Source organism: Macaca thibetana, unplaced genomic scaffold (assembly GCF_024542745.1).
Source record: "Macaca thibetana thibetana isolate TM-01 unplaced genomic scaffold, ASM2454274v1 unplaced_scaffolds243, whole genome shotgun sequence".
In the NCBI taxonomy this organism is placed as follows: Eukaryota; Metazoa; Chordata; class Mammalia; order Primates; family Cercopithecidae; genus Macaca; species Macaca thibetana.
Window position 1 is genome coordinate 11,719 of NW_026089032.1, and position 23,534 is coordinate 35,252.

A 23,534-nucleotide genomic window follows, 5' to 3' on the forward strand; every position below is an offset into this window, starting at 1 on the left:
CTGCCAAGTGGGTCTTTCAGGCAGATAATGGGCTAAGAGCACCGCCTAGCCTGTGGATCAGGAATGTCAACAGCACCCGGAAAGCGGTGCTGGCTGTGTCTGAGAGCAGGACAGGAAAACCCACCCATGGAATAGGTGCCTAACCCTGTGAAGATGAACCTCTGGCCCTTCCAGGATGGAAGTTGCTTAATGTGGTCAACTTGTTACTTAGTGGCTAGTCAACTAAAGAAGCAGTGCCCCACTAGGGCACATCATGGGCCTCAAATGCCGATGAGTTGGACATTCAGAGGTGGCGGCAGCTGGATCTGCCTTGGTAGGGGGGAGTCAGTGCTGCTGGCCCCATACATGGCCTCATGTCTGCCACTGTGGCTGCTCCATTCATGCGCCCATCCTACCAGGCCTGGGCTCACCCATGGTGAAGACAGCTAACTTCCATTTGTCTGTTTGCTTGTTCAGTGCCACTTCGGACTTGGGTGTTTTCTGTGGGGGTCAACATGGGATTCGGGGTCAACATGGGATTCAAACTCAACCCGGGTGGACCATTTTCATTTCCTGATGAATGCTGTTGGGCCTGCGCAATTTATGACTTTGTGGGTCAGAAAGACACTTGGAATCACATCATTGCTTGATGTTCTGTGGTCAAGCATTCTATCTAATCAGGACAAGAAACACTAAAAGTTGCTTCTGACAGGGGCCATATGTCTCTGCTGTGGATGACTTGATCTTACTCCAGAATTGAGACCCTCCACTGTGACTCTCCCACTGGTGCTTGGTTCAGCTCCATCCTGCATCTTTCCCTACCACTGGCACCACCAGCACCATGGGATCTGAGGGATGCTGGCTGCTTGCACCCTGGCCTGGATATGCTGCAGGGTCCTTCCCTCTGTAGGCCACACTTGAAGCTGGCCTCCTCCTATGTCACCTAGAGTGTGGGCCAAAGCAACTTACCTAGATGTGGAATGTGGTGTCGTCAGAACTCAAAGAACCTCATCAGGCAGTGTGCTTTCTGCCTTCTGGTGAGGATGCAAGATGAAACAGTTTGTCTTTTACCTTGGAGGGGACAGATCTGTAAGCTGGTAAATACTTGGCACTTGTTCACCCATAAAACATCACTTCAGTGGCCACCTTTTTTTTTTTTTTTTTTTTTTTGAGATGTAATTTCGCTCTTGTTGCACACTCTGGACTGCATTACCGCCACCTTGGCTCACTGCAACCTCTGCCTCTCGGGTTCAAGTGGTTCTCCTGCCTCAGCCTCCCAAGTAGCTGGGATTATAGGCATGTGCCACCACACCCGGATAATTTTGTATTTTTAGCAGAAACAGGGTTTCTCCATGTTGGTCAGGCAGGTCTCCAATTCCCGACTTCAGGTGATCCACCCACCTTGGCCACCCAAAGTGCTGGGATTACAGGCATGAGCCGATGGCCACTCTTTTTTTTTTTTTTTTTTTTTTTTTTTGAGACGGAGTCTCGCTCAGTCGCCCAGCCTGGAGTGCAGAGGCCGGATCTCAGCTCACTGCAAGCTCCGCCTCCCGGGTTTACGCCATTCTCCTGCCTCAGCCTCCCCAGTAGCTGGGACTACAGGCGCCCGCCACCTCGCCCGGCTAGTTTTTTGTATTTTTTAGTAGAGACGGGGTTTCACCGGGTTAGCCAGGATGGTCTCGATCTCCTGACCTTGTGATCCGCCCGTCTCGGCCTCCCAAAGTGCTGGGATTACAGGCTTGAGCCACCGCGCCCGGCCGTGGCCACTGTTGAAGCTCTGTAAAGTTTGTCTTCACATTCTGGATTGCGTGTGTTTTGCCAAGGACTACAGTGCACCTCTTATCTGCTGCTCATCCACCCCAGTCAACAGGAAGTTGTCAATAAAACGAGCTGATTTAATATCCTATATCCAGTGTGGCTAGTACAGTCTTAAGACTATGCTATAGAGGGCAGGGGAGTTACAATAGCCCTGAGACAAACTATAAATAGATGTTTTGTGGATCCCACATGAATGTGAATCACTCCATATCCACTTTCTAATTGAAGTGGAAGGGAACACACTCACCAGATCCACAGCTACATGCTGTGTGCCCGAGGCTTTATTAATCTGCTCTATCAGTGATATTCAGACAACATAGAAGTTGCAATTATAACTCCTACTTGGCCATACTTGGAGTAATTTCATTCATTCTTTAGACCTCATCAGGCTTCCTCGGGGACAGGTTGCTGAATTACATAGACACAACAGACAGCCTCAACACCACCCCTCATCCTTCAGCTCTCTATTAGTGGTGCAACCCCCAAAATACTTGCAGTGTCTTCCACAAGACCCACCTGGGTCACGCTATGATTTTTGATTTGGCCAGATGGGGGCAGTGTCAGTTTCCCTTGGGCTTTCAGCACAATGACAGCCCTTACTCTATTATAGACTAGGGACCCAGTGTGGGGGTGACTCCACCTAACAGTGCATCAGTTTCAATTATGCACTCAGGGAATTGGAAGATAACGAGGGCTGAGTCTATGGATCCAGTGGTCCCACTGTGGGCCGTAATGTGTCCAGGTTTACTCCCTGGCTTTCGTAAGCTGTGATGGGAGACATGATGGTGCTGTGGGCATCTGGGCATCAATGTAGCTCACACCTAGTGCTAATAATCCCCCTAGTTCTGCCTGTTTCCTTTCCCCAGTGTACAGTCTCCTGTGTAAATTACTATAGGTTCCTCTGCCGAATGACTGAGGGAATTGTCCCAGCATACACTTCTGTGGGCTTGCAGGGTCTTTCTCCTAGGGATATGGACTCCTCCTCTGTCACTGAGATCTGAATCTGAATCTTGTGGACTCCTCCTCTGTCACTGAGATCTGAATCTGAATCTTGGTTGAGGTCTAGGCATTGAGGATGGGATCGTGACTTTGTATTGGGTCAAACACCTTCACCCTCCTGCTCCTCAGTTCTTTCTTTCTTATCATAGACATCAAGTAGTGCCCTTGTTGGCTACCTGTCCTAACCTTGGGACACCACCCTCTATTAACCTTCCCCACACTACCTGCAGCTCGAGTCCTCTTGGCTGCTCCTCTGAAGTTGCCATAGTAACCGTGCCCTCTGGCTTCTGCAGGTCACTGTCACCATGTGGTCTCTGTCTCTTCAGGGCCACACTCTTCCCAAGGATATTAATAAATGCAACTCTGAGACCATCTTTACTACCATATCCCCAGCCTGCAGAGGACAATACCCAGACACTTCTTAATGATGCAGGTCCCTCTCACCATCACGTTCCTGAGGCTCTGGTGGAAAGTGTGTCCTCTGGGCCCTCTTGTAGAGCATAGTCCTGGTGGGCCTTCCCCATGCCCACTTTCCTCAGCCTCGTTATTCCATCACCTATGTGTTCCAGAGCAACTAAGACATGTCTACCTTGTTGAGAGTTGGGCATCTTTTTTTCCAGTTTATATGGATCCATCCCAGCAGTGGAATAACTTCCATTTGTCAAAGTCCTAGGGTGTTTGATAAACCCGTGCCCTGAGAAACTGCCTCCAAGCCAAATGACTTTTATTCATCCAGACTGAAATTCTGGTTCCTTAATCAAAGGCCCTCAAATTCCAATCCCAGAAGTGGTCCCCAGCCTCCTATGGGGACGTGACAGCTAGTTCCTGCAAAGCTCCTAAGTGGGATTCCCATGGCATCATAGGGATGAGGCTTCTGTAGCATCTTCCAGCATAAGAAGTGGGAACCATTACTAGAAAAGGGTGAGCTTCCTCTGCATGCCCCGAAGATCCTAGACAGCACCCATCGCATAATCCTATTCCAGTTTGCAGAATCTCAGGTTTCCACACCAGGGCCCTGACTTTCCTGTAACAGGCCTGCTTTGGCTGAGTGTCAAACATCTCTGGAGCACTGTTGCCCTCATAATGACGTCTTCAGCTACCATTCCACGCTATCTGCCCTTTTGTTACAGGAGATAAAGACCTCTCCATGAGATACTGCAGAGGCTGTCACATGTAGCCAGTGACAGCTGTTACCATTCCGCAGATTCTCATGATCCTTTCATAGGGCAACAATGCAGCCGAGCAGTAACCAGCCAACTCCCCTGTCTTTGTAGGTTTCCCCCAACCCCATCCTTATTGTACAGGGCATTCTATCACCACACCTGCCATAGCACCCTCTAACCAGGGCATCTTTTCAGCTCAGCACTGGTGAGACCCACAGCAGCTCAGCTGCACCTTGTGCCATGGAGTTTCTGTGTCCCCCACCAACCCAGGTGGCATCCTCTTGGCCTGCCAGGCAGTGGGAAAGCTCACCAAGGGTGAGTAACAGGGAGTAGATGGCAGGATCACTAGATTGGGAATCTCAGTGGGGTGGAAGGATTGTTGGAATTCATGTACTGCAGAACGGACTTCAAGCCTGGAATGCAGGCACATAGACAATGAGTAGTCACTGATATTACATAACAGCATATGAAAAAAATGATAGTATCTGTGTCCTCAGAGCCTGTGGCCACCTTGCATGGGATGAGTGGAAAGATGGCCAGACGGGGGGAAGTGCGAGATTGAGAGCATGGAAGGGTTGGGGTTCTTGGGCATGATGAGGCCTAAGGGATGACAAGGGCACGAGATTCAGGGAAGAGAGGAGTTCCAGGATCTGAGAGGCCAGGGTGATAGGGCATCTTCTCTGCTGTATGGGTGTCTATTGCTGCCATAGCCATAAAAATTACCACAAACCAAGTGGCTTTAAACAGCACCTAATTATCATGTCACAGTCGTGTCGGTTGCAAGTCCACACAGTCTCACAGGGCTAATATCAACGTACGGGCAGGTCTGCGTTCTTTCCTTGAGACTCTGGGGAAGAATCCACTTCCAGGCTCATTCAGGTTCTTGTCTGAATTCACTTCCTTGCAGATAGAACAGAGGTTTCCACTTCCTTGTTAAGAGCCAACCTTAGAGGGTATCCTTAAAAGAAGACAAAAGACAGCCCACTGAACTACACATGACAGTTGTCACCAGAGAAGTTTGGACGGTGTGTGCCCAGAGACCACCTGGTAAGAAGAGGATTCTGCTCCTCTCCAGGCCCAGGTAATAGACCCTCATTCCCAGGAGGAGGTATGGCTACTTTCACACAATGAGGGCAGAAGTGTGTGTGGAAACCAGAGATCCACCTGGGGCCTTCTGGTTCCCCTTGCCTCATTTTAAGTGTGAGCAGAATCATCCAGCAATTCAGCTCGAGATGACTTGATTTCAAAGGGCCCAGACCGGTCAGGGCAGAAGGTTTGAGTCACACTCGTGGGTCATCTCCCAAGGCCCTGCTCCTGTGCTCTGACACCCTCAGTAGTATTGGTGCTGAGGCTCTGCTTCCCATGGGCTGTTCCCAACCAGTGACGGGTCATACCAGTGACATTAAGGCAGGACATTCCTGGTAGACAGGGGAGTCCTCTGATGACCAACTGTACCTTGAGGACTCCTCTATGGCCTTGCTTAACTCTCCTTAGATTGCCTGTGGTCTAGGACATGTCCAGGAGACCTTCTATCCTCTGTCCATCACGGGGGGATCACACTCGCATCTTGGTCTGCCGCCTTTCTCAGGGTAACCTGTCTCCCTCACTATATCTTCTGACAGGTGTGTCCCCTATAAAATGCTGTAACTTTAATCCCATGATGGAACTTGCTTTTTGGAGTATCTGGACTGCAAAATGATTTTCATCTCCACACCAGTGTACTCTTACTTATTCCAATTTGTAAAATCCTTTTGCTTATTCAACTACTTCTATCTGCATTGGCACCATTTTGCTGGTATTTGTATTATGTTTTTGAGTTTGTCAATGTTCATGGCTTTAAGTAAACTTGGGGGTAGTTGGTTATACAGCAACGGATAACTCATGAAGCCCTCTTATATGTCCATTATTCTATAGAGGTTAACTACATCTATTTTATTTCCTCCCATTTTGATAATATTAGCCATACATAGGATTTCTAGTTTCTCAACACCTATTCTTTTCTTTATTTTAGTTTCTTTTCTCCTTTGCTCCTTCCCTTTCTCCTTCCTTCTGTCCCTCCCTCCCTCTTTTTCTTCTCTATTTCCATTCAACCTCTCACCCTCCCTCCTTCTCACTCCCCTTTCCTTCCCTTTCCCCTTCCTTCTTTTCTTCTTTCACTTTTCCTTCCATTCCTCCTTCTTTCTCTCCCTTCCTCCATTTTTTTCCTTTTCCTTATGAAATTTTCCTAAATATAAAATAACCCTGTGTGATTGTGCTATAAGTAAGCATTTTCTGAATCTATATGCCAAAAGTATAATGCCACGGTATATAAGAAACAAGTAAACAACAGGAAGTTATTAACAGAGTCTGAATGAAAATGCCTGCTGTAATTCTACTGCCAAGACAGTGACTTTTAACTCAATTCCTTCGACGCAGTATTTTCAGAACACATCATCAAGTATTACACATTTATTGTAAAAGTTTAAATAGCCACAATCACTTTGGAAATCATATTATCATTATCTAGTATGATTAAAGTCCATACAATGTATCATTTAACCAACCCATTCCTAATCATCCACTCTGGGGGGCTTTCTTACCTATGTGCACAGGAGACAGGCACATTAATGTATATGGCAAAAAGTGGAATCAGTCACATATACATCAATAGGAAAGTAGTGAAATTGTGGTATAACCATAAAATGTAAACCTTCAGCAGTAAAAATGAGTGAATGACAGTCTCCCACACCACAGATAACTCCTATATGTAATGTGCATCATGGGAAAATAAATGCAGTAGGAATTTGCTTTACAGGAAGCTTAAAAACCAGCAAACTAACTGATACTTGGCTTGGGCATACACACACACACACACACACACATATATATATATACACACACATATGTATATACACACACACACTTACTGCACAAATCTTTAAAGAAATACAAAAGAATAAAAATCACAGGTTCAGGATGGAGTCTCCTTCTGGGCAAGTGAATGGGCAGCAGCCCAGGGAGGCTTTACAGGTTCTGTGTTTTACACCAGTCCTGGGCACCCTGGTAGTTACTTGATTGTAATTCCTAAACAGAGTTTTCCAAATTAAAATATACCTGTTTTTTATGGAAATGAAAGAGAAAAGAATTTCAAAGTTCACTACAAGGATCCTTAACAAGAACTACTTACATTTGAAGAAAACCACAGTGAACTGTAAGGAGCCACGTGACAGAAAGGACCAGGATGCCATGAAAATGGCCTTGGCTACAAATAGGCCATTTGATCCTTGGCTCACTGGCATCTCTCTAGGTTTTCAATTATACAATGTTCACTTTGCTGTGCAAGGTAATTCCACCTTGCAAAGGATCTGATGTTACATTTTACCACACATAAAACTGAATTAAACTTTTACAGAATTGGAAATGCACATCATTCATCAAAACAAATGAAACAAGAAAAGAGTAGGAAGGAATACCCAGTGATGGAATAGCAAATATGAATGGAAAACAGAATAGGACTGCTAAAAATAAAAAAAAAATTTGGAAGCACATAATAGAGTGCTATATGGAATCATAGTGGTGTCCAAATCACTTCTATCACATCTCATTGAATACCACAACAAAAGATGTTAAGTTTATTATAGAATGCCCACCTAATAGCCAGTTTTTGAGGAAAAAAAAAAACTTGTTTCTCAATTCGAGCTAACCATTTCAGGCTACGGCATCAAACCAAAGTTACTGGCATCGTGTTAAGCTAGATGGGCTGAATAAAGTATGAGATTCATGTTTTTGTAAGTGAAAAGTGATTTGATTAGGCAATTTTTTTCTAAGTGAATGCAACTTTATTAGAGAAGTAAAGAAACAAAAGAATGGCTACTCCATAGAGCAGAGGTTTTTTTTTGTTTGTTTTTTGTTTTTGTTTTTTAAGTGCAGGCAAATGTTTAGTGAAGATGATATGTCAATAAGAAAATTGGTGCTTGGGGCATATTTCCACTAAATTTGATACATCTTAGACAAAACAAAGACTTATTTGCAAGGGGTTAGTTTTAAGGGACTGAAGTCTTCGAACTATTTGGTCTAGTTACTCTATGTTCTCAACTGTGTTAACTCATTGAAGAGAACATTGTTATTTAATAACAATGGTATTGGCAGGAAAAACTGAGATACTGTTGTATCTCCTTACTCTGTCTCCAACTGTGTTTCCCTTAGCACCCAAAGCTCTGTGATGTCTCAAACTTTTATTCATGAATTTAAAAAGAGAAGCCTATCATGGAATTAGAAACAAACTATTTTAAAATTCATGTGGATCCAAAAAGAGCTTGTATAGCCAGAAGAATACTAAGCAAAAAGAAAAAGCTGGAGGCATCCGGCTACCCGCACTTAGAACTATACTACAAGGCTACAAAAACAGGCACATAAACCAATGGGACAGAATAGAGAACTCAGAAAATAGACCGCACATCTACAACCATTTGATCTTCAACAAACCTGACAAAAACAAGCAATGGGGAAAGGATTCCCTATTTAATAAATGATGCTGGGAGAACTGGCTAGCCACACGCAGAAAATTGAAACTGGACCCCCTCCTTACATTTTACACAAAAGTTAACTCAAGCTGGATTAAAGACTTAAATGTAAAATCCAAAACTAGAAAAACCCTGAAAAAAAAACTAGGCAATACCATTCCGGACATATGGATGGGCAAAGGTTTTATGATGAAATCACCAAAAGCATCTGCCACAAAAGCAAAACTTGACAAATGGGATCTAATTAAACAAAAGAACTTCTACACAGCAAAAAAAAACTATCATCAGAGCAAACAGACATCCTATGGATGGGAGAAAATTTGTGCAATCTACTCATCTGACAAAGTTCTAATATTCAGAATCTACAAAGTACTTAAGCAAATTTACACGAGAAAAACAACTTCATTAAAAAGTGGACAAAGGACCTGAACAGACACTTCTCAGAAGTAGACGCACATGTGCCCAACAAAAATATGAAAAAAAGGTCAACATCATGGATCATTACAGAAATGCAAATCAAAACCACAAACGAGATACCATCTCATGCCAGTCAGAATGGCAATTATTAAAAAGTCAAGAAACAACAGATGCTGGCGAGGTTGCGGAGAAACAGGAATGCTTTTAAACTGTTAGAGGAAAATAAATCGGTTAATCCACTGTGGAAGACAGTGTGGCAATTCCTCAAAGATTTAGAACCAGAAATACCATTTGACCCAGCAATCCCAATACAGGATATATACCCAAAGGAATATAAATCATTCTATTATAAAGATATATGCATGTTTACACTCATTGCAGCACTATTCACAGTGGAATAGTGAATAGTGAATAGTCTTCAGCGAAGACATGGAATCAACCCAAATGCCCATCAATGATGGACTGGATAAAGAAAATATGGTACATATACACCATGGAATATTATGCAGCCATAAAAAGGAATGAGATCAAGTCCTTTTCAAGGATATGGATGAGCTGGAAGCCATTATCCTCAGCAAACTCACACAGGAACAGAAAACCAAACAACACATGTTCTCTTTTATAATTGGGAACTAAGCAATGGGAACACATGGACACAGCAAGAGGAACAACACACACTGGGGCCTGTTGGGAGAGGGCAGTGGTTGGGAGGATCATTAGCAAAAACAGCTAATGCATGCCAGGGTTAATGCCTAGGTGATGAGTTGATAGGTGCAGCAAACCACCATGGCACATGTTTACCTATGTAACAAACCTGCACATCTTGCACATATACCCTGGAACTTAAAATACAATTAAATTAAAAGACAAGCTTAAAGAGTTAATGAAAAATAATTAGATAATAGAAGTCTTTGATTTTGAAAAAACAGAAACAATAGTTTTAATTTTGCTTTTAACATATATTCAAATCCTTTGATACTGTTCCCTTCCTGAGGTGCAGCTTAATTCCCCCTCTTGAGTGTGGCTTGGACTTAATGAGGCACTTCTGATATGGACTGGCTCTGTGTTCCCACCCAAATCTCATCTTGAATTGTCATTCGAATTGTAATCCCTATCTGTTGGGGGAGGGACCACATGGGAGGTGACTGGATCATGGGGACAGTTCCCCCATGCTGTTCTCATGATACTGAGGGAATTCTCATTAGATGTGATGGTTCTATAACGGGCATTTTCCTGCTTCATTCTGCATTTCTCTCTCCTGCCACCATGTGAAGAAGGACATGTTTGCTTCCACTTCTGCCATGACTCTAAGTTTCCTGGGGCAGGCTCCTCAGCAATGCAGAACTGTGAGTCAGTTAAACCTCTTTCCTTTGTAAATCACCCAATCTCAGGTATTTCTTTATAGCAGTGTGAGAATGGACTAATACAACTTCTAACTTATAGAATAATGCTGACATAACAGTTTGTGACGTTGGGTGTAGAACATAAAACTCACTGCAGCTTCCACCTTCTCTCTCTCTCTCTGTCTCTGGGATCATGAGCTCTGGGGGAAGCCAGCTGCTTTGCCATAAGCAGCCCTGCAGGAAGGTCAATGTGACTGAGAACTGAGGCCTTCTGGGACTAGATAACAAGGAATCAGGCCTTTTCCAACAGCCATGTGACTGATCCATCTTTCTTGTGAATCCTCAGCCCCAGTGAAGTCCTCAGATGATGCAGCCCTTGACTGACAACTGGACTACAATCTTGTGAGAGGTCCTGAGCCAGAAGCACTCAGGGAAACCTCTCCTGGATTCCTGACCATTGGAAACTGTGGGAGATGATGAATATTTGTTGTTTTGAGCTAAGTGTTACATAATTTGTTACTCAATCGTAAATAAATAATACATTTTCACAAGAGAGGATGTATTATTACATTTTAAATTGCATTTGCTCCAAATGTATCATCATCATCATTATTATTTTTGAGACAAGGTCTCACTCTGTAACCGAGGCTGGAGTGCGGTGGCATGATCACCATGCACTGCAGTGTCTACCTCCTGGGCTCAAGGGACCCTCTGATCTCAGCCTCCTGAGTAGCTGGGACTACAGGCATGAACCACCATGCCTGACTAATTTTCTAACATTTCTGTAGAGATGGGGGTTTTGCCCAGGCTGATCTTGAACTTCTGGAGTCAACAAATCTGCCTTCCTCTGCCTTCCACAGTGCTAGGATAGCAGGCGTGAGCCACCACATCTGGCCTAAAGAAATTATAAGATATTAAACATGTAATTTAGTTTTAAAAGGTAAGGAGAATTTCCATGGCCGAAGAGGATGTGGTTTAATATCGTTCACAATGATCACTTTACTTGAACTTCAATTTCCTACCGTGTCTCAATTAAACAGAAAAGGAAGATCCAGCCCTTGCTGGGCTGATTCTGTGATGGCCCCAACAGCCAGCTCCTGGTCATTCACCTTCCCCCAGTGATTCAACCAATTCTAATGTAGGTGCTGCTGTGAAGGGATTTAGCAGATATAATTAAGGGGCTCAATTAGTTGACTTTAGGCTGGGTTTCTCCTGCTTGGACTGTCCTAATCAGGTGAGTCCTTGAAAGGACTGGGTTCTTCCTGAGCATAGAGAAATGCAGTGTGAGAGGGATTCAGCATGAGGGGTTTCCTCCACTGTGGGCTTTGAAAATGAAGAGGCTATGGGTCGGGTGCGGTGGTTCACGCCTGTAATCCCAGTACTTTGGGAGGCTGAGGCAGGCAGATCAAGAGGTCAGGAGATCGAGACCATCCTGAGTAACACAGTGAAACCCTGTCTCTACTAAAAATACAAAAAAAAAAAAAAAAAAAAATTAGCCGAGCGTAGTGGCGGGCGCCTGTAGTCTCAGCTACTTGGGAGGGTGAGACAGGAGAATGGTGTGAACCAGGGAGGTGGAGCTTGCAGTGAGCTGAGATTGCATCACTGCACTCCAGCCTGGGCTACAGAGCGAGACTCTGCCCAAAAAAAAAAAAAAAAAAAAAGGGGGGGGGCTGTGTAGGAAAGAACGCTGGTGAACACCAGGAATTGAGCGCAGCCCTTCACGTTCTCTACATTGACAACCAGCAAGGAACAGGGACTTTAGTCTTACAACTGTAAGAAACTGCATTCTGCCACCTCTCTATAAACCTGAAGGAGGATTCAAAATGAAAACACAGCTTTTGGAAGCCCAGAACAGAGATTCTATCCACATCTTGCCCAGATTTCTGACCAAGGAACTAGAAGTAGATAAATGGGTGTTGTTTTGCCAGGGGTGGTAGTACATGAATGAATTGATGAATTTATATGCACACTAGTTACATAAAATAAAATCTTTCTGAACTTTTTCAGTGTTTTGCACTTCATAATTATCTGGGATGCAATTTAATACACTCATATTTCATTCATTAAGTCAATAAAAATTAATTTAGTGCCTATGATGAACCAGGTATCCCTTCATATGCTCACCTGCCTGACACTCCAGAAGTTTCACAAGACCGAGGTGGAGACACCAGAGTGTTTTAGGTGGAGAAATGACACACTCGGACTGACAGGAGCAGGACCACTGTGAAGAGAACAGTCACGTAGCAGGTCATGGGACAGTGCTAGTGTCACAATTCACAAGTGACAGTGCGGTGGGGACTAAAGGGAGAGGAGGGTCTGAAGGATGAGAGGGACTGAAGGAAGGCCTGGAGAAGCAGGCGCTGACGAAAAGGACCAGAGGAAAGAATTTGAAAGCAGCAGAATTCTTAGGTTTCAATACATTGTTTTATGAATTTTAATATATCCATCTACAGAGCCTAGCAGGGTGTCCTTGGCAGTTGGCCTTTAATACCTTGTGTGGGTCTGCCTAAAAACTAATTGCTTTTATGTTAATCAGGTTTTAAAAATACTAAGTGTTCCTATAAAATATACACAACACTTAGAAATGGATACTTCCTAAAAACAGGCAGTGCATGAGCACTGGTGAGGGGCATTGTGACTGCATTGAACAGTTGCAACTGTGAGGTGAATAGTCTGTACTGTTTGCCGACATATAGTCTGCAAACTATATGTCTCCTGGTTGCAACATATAGTAACACAGTGTGCTAGTTTATACTGAGGAAATATCCTGGACTCACACAGAAACTCAGAGCTATGGAATGATGGTACATTTAAAATACGACAAGCGGGAGTCACAGATACATTGTTTGCGAAAGTGAAATTTAGGAGCTTTGTGAGTCCTGTTGTAACGCTTTCGGACACATCTATAAATCAAGGGGCCAAAGTCACATTTTTTACCGATTAGATTCCTGATCATTCGGGGGTTACCAAGATTCTACAACCCAATGTATTTAATAAACAAACAGCAAACTGATCTCTATTCTGTCTCATGCACTCAGGCGCAACTTTTCCAGATTTAAAAAGAAAAACAACAACAACCAAAAAACAAAAAAAAAAAAGTCTCTATACCTTCATTCCCAGAGTAAGCTCAGTCTCTGGCACAAAGCTCCGTGGGGTGAGTTTTCTTCTAGAAGAGTGCAAGGGGATAGGTAAGGAGTGGGAGGCAGGGAGTCCAGTTCAGGGATGGAGATTCCGGGATGAAAAGTGAAGGGAGAGTGACGGGGCCCATGCCCAGGGGTTCTCCCTGGTTTCTCAGACAGCTCCTGGGCCAAGACTCAGGGAAACAGTGAGACAGAGCGCTTGGCACAGGAGGAGCGGGGTCAGGGCGAAGTCCCAGGGCCCCAGGTGTGGCTCTCAGGGTCTCAGGCCCCGAAGGCGGTGTATGGATTGGGGAGTCCCAGCGTTGGGGATTCCCCATCTCCGCAGTTTCTCTTCTTCTGACAACCTGCGTCGTGTCCTTCTTCCGGAATACTCACGACGCGGACCCCGTTCTCACTCCCATTGGGTGTCGGGTTTCTAGAGACGCCAATCAGCGTCGCCACGGTCCCGGTTCTAAAGTCCCCACTCACCCACCAGGACTCAGATTCTCCGCAGACGCCGAGGATGGCGGTCATGGCGCCCCGAACCCTCCTCCTGGTGCTCTCAGGGGTCCTGGCCCTGACCCAGACCCGGGCGGGTGAGTGCGGGGTCGGGAGGGAAACGGCCTCTGCCGGGAGCAGCGAGGGGCCCGCCCGGCGGGGGCGCAGGACCCGGGGAGCCGCGCGGGGAGGAGGGTCGGGCGGGTCTCAGCCTCTCCTCGCCCCCAGGCTCCCACTCCATGAGGTATTTCTACACCGCCGTGTCCCGGCCCGGCCGCTGGGAGCCCCGCTTCATCGCCGTGGGCTACGTGGACGACACGCAGTTCGTGCGGTTCGACAGCGACGCCGAGAGTCCGAGGATGGAGCCGCGGGCGCCGTGGGTGGAGCAGGAGGGTCCAGAGTATTGGGACCGGGAGACACAGAACATGAAGACCGCGACACAGACCTACCGAGGGAACCTGCGGACCGCGCTCCGCTACTACAACCAGAGCGAGGCCGGTGAGTGACCCCGGCCCGGGGCGCAGGTCACGACCCCTCCCCATCCCCCACGGACAGCCCTGGTGGCCCCGAGTCTCTGGGTCCCAGATCCATCCCGAAGCCGCGGGACCCGGGGACCCTTGACCCGGGAGAGCCCCAGGCGCCTTTACCCGATTTCCTTTTTAGTTTGGGCCAAAATCCCCGCGGGTTGGTCGGGGCGGGGCGGGGCTCGGTGGGCGGGGCTGACCGCGGGGGCGGGGCCAGGGTCTCACACCATCCAGAAGATGTACGGCTGCGACCTGGGGCCCGACGGGCGCCTCCTCCGCGGGTATGAACAGTTCGCCTACGACGGCAGGGATTACATCGCCCTGAACGAGGACCTGCGCTCCTGGACGGCCGCGGACATGGCGGCTCAGAACACCCAGCGCAAGTGGGAGGCGGCGGGTGCGGCGGAGCAGCACAGAACCTACCTGGAGGGCAAGTGCCTGGAGTGGCTCCGCAGATACCTGGAGAACGGGAAGGAGACGCTGCAGCGCGCGGGTACCAGGGGCCACGGGGCGCCTCCCTGATCGCCTGTGGATCTCCCGGGCTGGCCTCCCACAAGGAGGGGAGACAAATGGGACCAACACTAGAATATCGCCCTCCCACTGGTCCTGAGGGAGAGGAATCCTCCTGGGTTTCCAGATCCTGTACCAGAGAGTGACTCTGAGGGTCCGCCCTGCTCTCTGACACAATTAAGGATAAAATCTCTGAGGGAATGAAGGGAAGACGATCCCTCGAATACTGATCAGGGGTTCCGTTTGACACCGGCAGCAGCCTTGGGCCCCGTGACTTTTCCTCTCAGGCCCTGTTCTCTGCTTCACACTCAATGTGTGTGGGGGTCTGAGTCCAGCTCCTCTGAGTCCCTCAGCCTCCACTCAGGTCAGGACCAGAAGTCACTGTTCCTTCCTCAGGGAATAGAATTTTCCACGGAATAGGAGATTCTCCCAGGTGCCTGTGTCCAGGATGGTGTCTGGGTTCTGTGCTCCCTTCCCCACCCCAGGTGTCCTGTCCATTCTCAAGATGGTCACATGTGTGCTGGTGGAGTGTCCCATGACAGATGCAAAATGACTGAATTTTCTGACTCTTCCCATCAGACCCCCCCAAGACACATGTGACCCACCACCCCGTCTCTGACTACGAGGCCACCCTGAGGTGCTGGGCCCTGGGCTTCTACCCTGCGGAGATCACACTGACCTGGCAGCGGGATGGAGAGGAACAAACTGAGGACACAGAGCTCGTGGAGACCAGGCCTACAGGGGATGGAACCTTCCAGAAGTGGGCGGCTGTGGTGGTGCCTTCTGGAGAGGAGCAGAGATACACCTGTCATGTGCAACATGAGGGTCTGCCCAAGCCCCTCACCTTGAGATGGGGTAAAGAGGGAGATGGGGGTGTCATGTCTCTTAGGGAAAGCCGGAGCCTCTCTGGAGACCTTTAGCAGGGTCAGGACCCCTCACCTTCCCCTCTTTTCCCAGAGCCGTCTTCCCAGTCCACCATCCCCATCGTGGGCATCATTGCTGGCCTGGTTCTCCTTGGAACTGTGGTCACTGGAGCTGTGGTTGCTGCTGTGATGTGGAGGAGGAAGAGCTCAGGTGAGGAAGGGGTGAGGAGTGGGGTCTGGGATTTCTTGTCTCACTGAGGGTTTCAAGCCCCAGGTAGAAGTGTACCCTGTCTGGTTACTGGGAAGCACCATCCACACTCATGGGCTGACCCAGCCTGGGCCCTGTGTGCCAGCACCTACTCTTTGTAAAGCACCTGTTACAATGAAGGACAGATAGATCACCTTGATTATGGTGATGGGACCTGATCCCAGCAGTCACAAGTCACAAGGGAAGGTCCCTGCTGAGGACAGACCTCAGGAGGGCAATTGGTCCAGGACCCACACCTGCTTTCTTCATGTTTCCTGATCCTGCCCTGGGTCTGCAATCACACATTTCTGGAAACTTCTCTGGGGTCCAAGACTAGGAGATTCCTGTAGGACCTTATGGCCCTGACTCCTTTCTGATATCTCACAGGACATTTTCTTCCCATAGATAGATAAGGCGGGAGCTACTCTCAGGCTGCAAGTAAGTATGAAGGAGGCTGATCCCTGAGATCCTTGGGATATTGTGGTTGGGAGCCCATGGGGGAGCTCACTAACCCCACAGTTCCTCCTCTAGCCACATCTCCAGAGGGATCTGACCAGGTCCTGTTTTTGTTCTACTCCAGGCAGTGACAGTGCCCAAGGTTCTGATGTGTCTCTCACGGCTTTAAAGGTGAGACCCTGGGGGGCCTGATGTGTGTGGGGTGTTGGGGGGAACAGTGGACGCAGCTGTGCTGTGGGGTTTCTTTGACTTGGATGTATTGAGCATGTGATGGAATGTTTAAAGTGTCACTCCTCACTGTGACGGATGTGAATTTTTTCATGAATATTTTTTCTATAGTGTGAGACAGCTGCCTTGTGTGGGACTGAGAGGCAAGATTTGTTCACGCCTTCTCTTTGTGACTTGAAGAACCCTGACTTTCTTTCTGCAAAGGCACCTGAATGTGTCTGTGTTCCTGTAGGCATAATGTGAGGAGGTGGGGAGAACACCCCACCCCCGTGTCCACCATGACCCTCTTCCCCAGGCTGACCTGTGTTCCTTCCCCATTTATCTTTCCTGTTCCAGGGAGGTGGGGCTGGGGTGTCTCTATGGGATGTCTCTATCTCTGTCTCAACTTCATGGTGCACTGAGCTGTATCTTCTTCCTTCCCTATTACAATTAGAACCTGAGTATAAATTTACTTTTTCAAATTCTTGCCATGAGAGGTTATGATGAGTTAATTAAAGGAGAAGATTCCTGAAATTTGAGAGACAAAATAAATGGAAGACATGAGAACCTTCCAGAGTCCACGTGTTTCTTGTGCTGATTTGTTGCAGGGGAGGAGAGTAGATGGGGCTGTGCCCAGTTTGTGTTCCAGCCACCACGGGCTTTATGTGGTCACTGCTTGGCTGAGTCATCTTTGCTCCTTTATTGTCCTTGGCCCTTCAGTAGAACCTTGTCCCACCAAGACCTGTGATCACAGGGAGTTGGATGTCACCTAGGGCGGTCCCTGCATACAAATCTCCTTGTGGTATCAAGAGATAAATTTTCAGACCTGTCCAGATCTTGCCCTCCTCCCAGGGCTCTTTCCTGGATTGTATTTTCCATCTTGTCTCCAATCGTTTTAAAGGAACCAGATTCTGAAATTTGCAGAGAGGATGGGTCCCCTAGTTTCTCATCACAGGTAACCTTCTGTTGGAGCTCCTCTTCTGCTGTCCCACTCATCTTCCTGCCCTGAGTTGTAGTAATCCTAGCGCTGGCTCCAATCCAAACTCATGGATGTATAAAGCAGAGTCTAATTTAGATTCATATGTGGTTGGAAAATTGTACCCATAAGGCTAGGGTTATTGTTCCTGAAGAGAAAAATATGGTTGTGTGCTGCAGTGTGCAGGAGGGTTGGTGTGGGAGGAGGGGGAAGGAAGGGAGGACGCACAAGCAGCCCTGGTGAGAAAAGCACTGGCGTCATCGATGTCCACGTGAAATGATGTTGTTCTTTAGCTGCCACAAAACAGCATTTGCCCTGAGGCTACATTAATAAAGATACTGCCTTTAGAATAGAGAGATGCTCTACAGTGATCATTCATTCCACTGACATTTGTTGTCTGCTAGGGATATGACTGCTTTTGCATTTAGAAAGCATCACTAAAGTAAAAACAGAAAAATTTCTGGCGTTGTGGTACATACATTCTAGATGCAAGCTTGTCCAACCCACGGCTCGTGGGCTGAATGTGGCCCAGGACAGTTTTGAGTGTGAGGAGTTTTTGATTCTCTGTGGCGGACCTGAGACCTGGAGTGGGTGCACCCGCCTCCCTCAGGATCAGGAGTGAATGCTTTAGGAACCCTCCTTTGCAGTGACCTGCAAAAGATAGAGGGCACGGTTACTGTGAGAACCCAGAGTAGCAGCCAAGGGGGCTCTGCCCTCAAGGAGTTGTGGGGAAGGTTAATAAAAGGTGGTGTCCCAGGGTCAGAACAGATGGGCGGCCAGCGAGGGCACTGCTTCATATCTATGATGAGAATGCAAGAATTGAGGAGCAGGAGGCTGAGGGTGTTTGACCAAATGCAAAGTCATGATCCCAGTCTCAATTCCTAGACTTCAGTCAAGCTTTAGATTCAGAATCCACAGTGGGGCTTAAGGAGACCAGGAAATAAACCTGGACACACTGTGGCCCACAGTGGGACCACTGGGTCCATAAACCCAGTCCTGGTTATCTCCCCATTCCCCACATGCATAATTGGCCTTCATGCACTGGCAACTTTGGTCACCCCCACACTGCGTCCCTAGTCTGGAGAGTAAGGGCTCTCATTGTGCTGAAGCCCAAAGGGAATCCTCTACAACTTCCCTCGTCCCAGCCTAGCCAGAAGCAATATTGTGCCCCAGGTGGGACTTGTGAAGGTTACTGTAGGGGTAGCACTGCCATTAGAGATCTGAAGGATGGGGTGATGTTGGGGTTGCCTATTATCTCCATATAATTCAGCCATCTGTCCCTGGAGAAGCCTGATATGGATCAAGAATGAATGGAATTACTCCAGACTTGACCAAGTAGGAGCCCTGATTGCAGCTGGATATCACTACTTGGGGAGATTGATAATGCCTCAGGCACATGGCAGGCAGCCATGCATTTGGTGAGTGCATTCTTTCCATTCCATTTAGAAAATGGATATGGAATGATTCACATTCACATGGGATTTTTAATACATTTATTGATAGCTTGCCTCAGGGCTACCGTAACTCCTCAACCTTCTATAAATATCACCTTCAGAGATCTGGAAAAATCAGATATCTCGCAGAATACTAAATCTGTTCATTTCATTGGCAATATCACATAAATCAAGATGGATGAGCAAGAAGAGGAGAGTACACTGAATTCCTTGGCAAAACATGTGCACTACAGAAGGTGAAGATAAACCTTAGAGAGTTTCAAGAGTGGCCACTGCAGTGAAGTATTATGGGTCCAGTGATTACAGGCATGCAGGGCTCTCCCCTGCAAAGTAAAAGACACACTTGCATCTTGCATCCTCACCAGAAGGAAGGACGCACACTACCTGGTGATCCTCTCTGCGTTCTGGCAACACCGCATTCCACATCTAAGTATATTGCTTTGGCCCACTCTCTGGGTAATATAGGAGGCCAGCTTTGAGTGGGGCCTGGACAAGAAAGGATACTGCAGCAGACCCAGGCTGTGGTGCAGTCAGTCACCATCCCTCAGATCCTTGGTGCTGGGGGTGACAGGGAAAGATGCAGGATGGAGCTCATCCAAGCAGCTGAGATCAAGTGAGCTGAGATTGCGCCCCTGCACTCCAGCCTGGGCAACAAGAGCAAAACTCCATCTAAAAAAAAAAAAAAAAAAACAACTAAATGGAAAAGCAGCCTCCTGCATCAGCGATAACACTCCTACACATAACGTGCATCACAGAAGAATACATAGAGTGTGAGTTCTCTGTATGTGGAAGTTAAAAAAACATTCAAACTGTGATTTGGGTATATATATACTTATTGTAAACATCTTTAGTGAAAATGCAAAGGAATAGTAAATACAAGACTCAAGAGATAGGTTCCTTTTGGGGGATAGGATTTGACAACAGTCTAGGGTGGCTTCATAGGTTCTGTTTCTTATGCCAGGAGGGGATGCCCAGGTACTTAGCTACTTGATCATAAAACTTTATTTATTTATTTATTTTGAGTCTTGCTCTTGTTGCCTAGGCTGGAGCGCAGTGGCGCAATCTCAGCTCACTGCAACCTCTGCCTCCTGGGTTAAAGGGATTTTCCTGCCTCAGCATCCCAAGTAGCTGGGATTACAGGCACACACCACCACTCCTGGCTAATTTTTCTATTTTTGGTAGAGACGGGTTTCACCATGTTGACCAGGCTGCTCTCAAACTCCTGACCTCAGATGATCCACCCACTTCAGCCTATGAAATTTCTGAGATTACAGGTATGAACCACCGCTCCTGGCCCAAAAAAAAAAAAAACAATAGTGGCATTTTTCAAAATGCACCTTGTGTGCCTTTCCTGATTGATTATTTGGAAATGAAAGAGAAGGCCGATCGCGGTGGCTCAAGCCTGTAATCCCAGCACTTTGGGAGAGGCCGAGACGGGTGGATCACGAGGTCAGGAGATCGAGACCATCCTGGCTAACACGGTGAAACCCCGTCTCTACTAAAAAATACAAAAAAAAACTAGCCGGGCGAGGTGGCGGGCGCCTATAGTCCCAGCTACTCGGGAGGCTGAGGCAGGAGAATGGCGTGAACCCGGGAGGTGGAGCTTGCAGTGAGCTGAGATCCCGCCACTGCACTCCAGCCCGGGCGACAGAGCAAGACTCCGTCTCAAAAAAAAAAAAAAAAAAAAAAAAAAAAAGGAAATGAAAGAGAAAAGAAAACATCAAAGTTCATCACAAGGATCCTTAGCAATAACTACTCCTGGTAAAACAAAGCCGCAGCTGGCTGGGCATGGTGGCTAACGTCTGTGATCCCAGCACTTTGAGAAGTGAGGTGAGATGGTGTCCCTGCACTCCAGCCTGGGCAACAAGAGCGAAACTCCATCTCAAAAAAAAAAAAAAAAAAAAAAAAAAGAATTAAAAGGAAAAACACCATGCTGCATCAGAGATAACTCTCCTACACACAACATGCATCACAGAAGAATACATCGAGTGTGAGTTCTTTGTACGGTGAAGTTAAAAAAAAAAAAAAAAAAACAGGTCAAACTGGAGGCTGGCAGATCACGAGATCAGGATTTCGAGACCAGCCTGACCAGCGTGGTGAAACCTCGTCTCTACTAAAAATACAAAAATTAGCTGGATGTGTTGGTGGGTGCCTGTAATCCCAGCTACTCATAAGGTTGAGGCAGGAGAATTGCTTGAACCCGGAAGGCAGAGGTTGCAGTGAGCTGAGATCGTGCCACTGCACTCCAGCCTGGGCAACAGAGCCATACTCCATCTCAAAACAAACAAACAAACAACAACCACAACAACAAAAACAAGCCACAGCCAATTGTAAGGAGCCATATAACAGAGAGGACCAGGATGCCATGAAAAACATGAAAAATAGCCTTGGCTAGAAATAGGTCATTTGATCCTTGGCTAATTGGCAACTCTCTACATTTTCTGATATACAATGTTCAATTTGATGTGCAAGGCAATTGTATCTTGCAAAGAATTTGAGAATTTGATATGTTACTCATGTGTTACCACACATACAAGTGAATTAAACTTTTACAGAATAGAGAAAAAGCATTGTTGAGCAAAATAATAAAATAGCAATAAGAAGGGAAAACACAAAAGAGCTGCTTTTAGAAGCACAAAATAACAGTGTTTTTCAGAATCATACTGGAGTCCAAATCATTTCTGTCACATCTAATTAAAAAACACAGTGAAAGATGTTAAACTGATCATAGGATGCTCACTGAATAGCCAGTTACTGAAAAATCTTGTTCCTAGATTGAAGTTAACCATTTCCATCTACCACATCAGACCAAATCACTGTCATGATGCTAACTAAGCTAGTTACACAGGCAAAGATGTGAGACTCACAATTTTCTAACTGCAAAGCACCCTGATTAGGCAAATATTTTTGTAGATGCTTGAGTAAGAAAATTTGCATTTTGGCCATTCTTAAACTGAATTAGAAACTTCTGAAGAAAAACGAAGGTAGTTATGATTTTAAAGGCATTATTTCATGGCATCAAAGTCTTGGGATGCTTTGATCTAGCTACTGTATTTTCCTTAACTTTGTTGCAACTCATCAAAGAGAACATTAATATTAAAGGCATTTGCAAAAAAATCTGAGACATTGTTGTATCTCCTTTCTCTGTCTCAAATTTTTAATCATTACAAAAAAGAATTTTAAGCTATTAAAGAAAATTAGTCAGATACAAGAAGTATTTGATTTACAAAATCCTGAAACAATAATGTTAATTTTGCTGTTAACATGCATATAAATTCTTTGATTCTCCTCCTTTCCAGAGGTGCAGCTTCATTCCCTCCCTGTGAGTGTGGCCTGGACTTAATGACTCGCTTCTAACTGATAGAGTAATGCTGACATAATAATCTGTGACTCTGGGTGTAGAACACCAGATTCACTGCAGCTTCTACTTTGGTTCTCTCTTTCTCTGGGATCATGAGCCCTGGGGGAAGCTGGCTGCTGTGTCATAAGCAGGCCTGTGGAAAGGTCCATGTGACTAGGAGTGAGGCCTCCTGGGACCAGACAAGAAGAACCTGAAGCCTCTTCCAACAGCCATGTGAGAGATTCTTGTGTCTTGTGAATCCCCAGGCCCATCTGAGCCCTCAGATGATTCAGCCCTGGATGACAACTAGACTGCAACTTGGTGAGAGGCCCTGAGTCCGAAGCTCACAGAGAAACCTCTCCTGGATTCCTGACCATTGGAAACTGTGGGAGGTGATAAATATTTGTTGATTTGAGCTGCTAAGTTTGAGGTGACTTGTCATTGAACTTTTTCATTTGCTCTAAATTCGTGATAAGATATCAAACATGTCATTTGCTTTTAATATTTAAGAAAAACTGTCCATGGCTATATGAGATATATTTTATTATCATGAACAGTGACCTATTTTTTGACCTCCAATTTGTATGTTCTATTTAAACACAAAAGGAAGATCCAGGCTATGCTAGGCTGATTTTATGATGACACCCCAATAACCACCCTTGGTTACTCATGTTACCCCAGTTACTCAGTTGACACTAATGCAGGTGCTGCTGTGAAGGGGTTTTGCAGATAGATTTCAGGTCCCCAGTCAGTTGACTTGAAGATGGGGATTATCCTGCTTGGACTGTTCTAATCAGGTAAGCTCTGAAAAGGACTGGGTTCTTCCTGAGAACAGAGACTCACAGTGTGAGAGGGGTTCAGTGTGAGGGGTTTCCTCCACTGTGGGCTTTGAAAATGGAGGGATCATGGGGAAAGAACACTGGTGGCCAATAGGAATTAGAAACTCTCCCCACTGTCTACTCTGATAGCCCAAAGGAAACAGGAACCTTAGTCCTACAATTGCGAGAAATCGAATTCTGCCAATGAGCTCTATATAAGCTTGGGGGAGAATCTCAATCTTAAGATGAGGGTACAGCTTTGCGAAACCCTGAACAAAGAATCTGTCACACTAGGCCTGGA

At 46.3% G+C, this 23,534-nt stretch overlaps 1 pseudogene across 1 annotated transcript; it reads left to right on the forward strand.

The window, feature by feature from the left end:
• The first annotated feature begins 13,642 nt into the window (after positions 1–13,642).
• LOC126947409 (patr class I histocompatibility antigen, B-1 alpha chain-like) lies at positions 13,643–22,765 on the forward strand (annotated as a pseudogene). The gene is made up of 8 exons (XR_007723065.1): positions 13,643–13,936; positions 14,067–14,336; positions 14,580–14,855; positions 15,452–15,727; positions 15,830–15,946; positions 16,388–16,420; positions 16,563–16,609; positions 22,682–22,765. The product of XR_007723065.1 is annotated as a patr class I histocompatibility antigen, B-1 alpha chain-like (transcript).
• Positions 22,766–23,534: the final 769 nt, after the last annotated feature.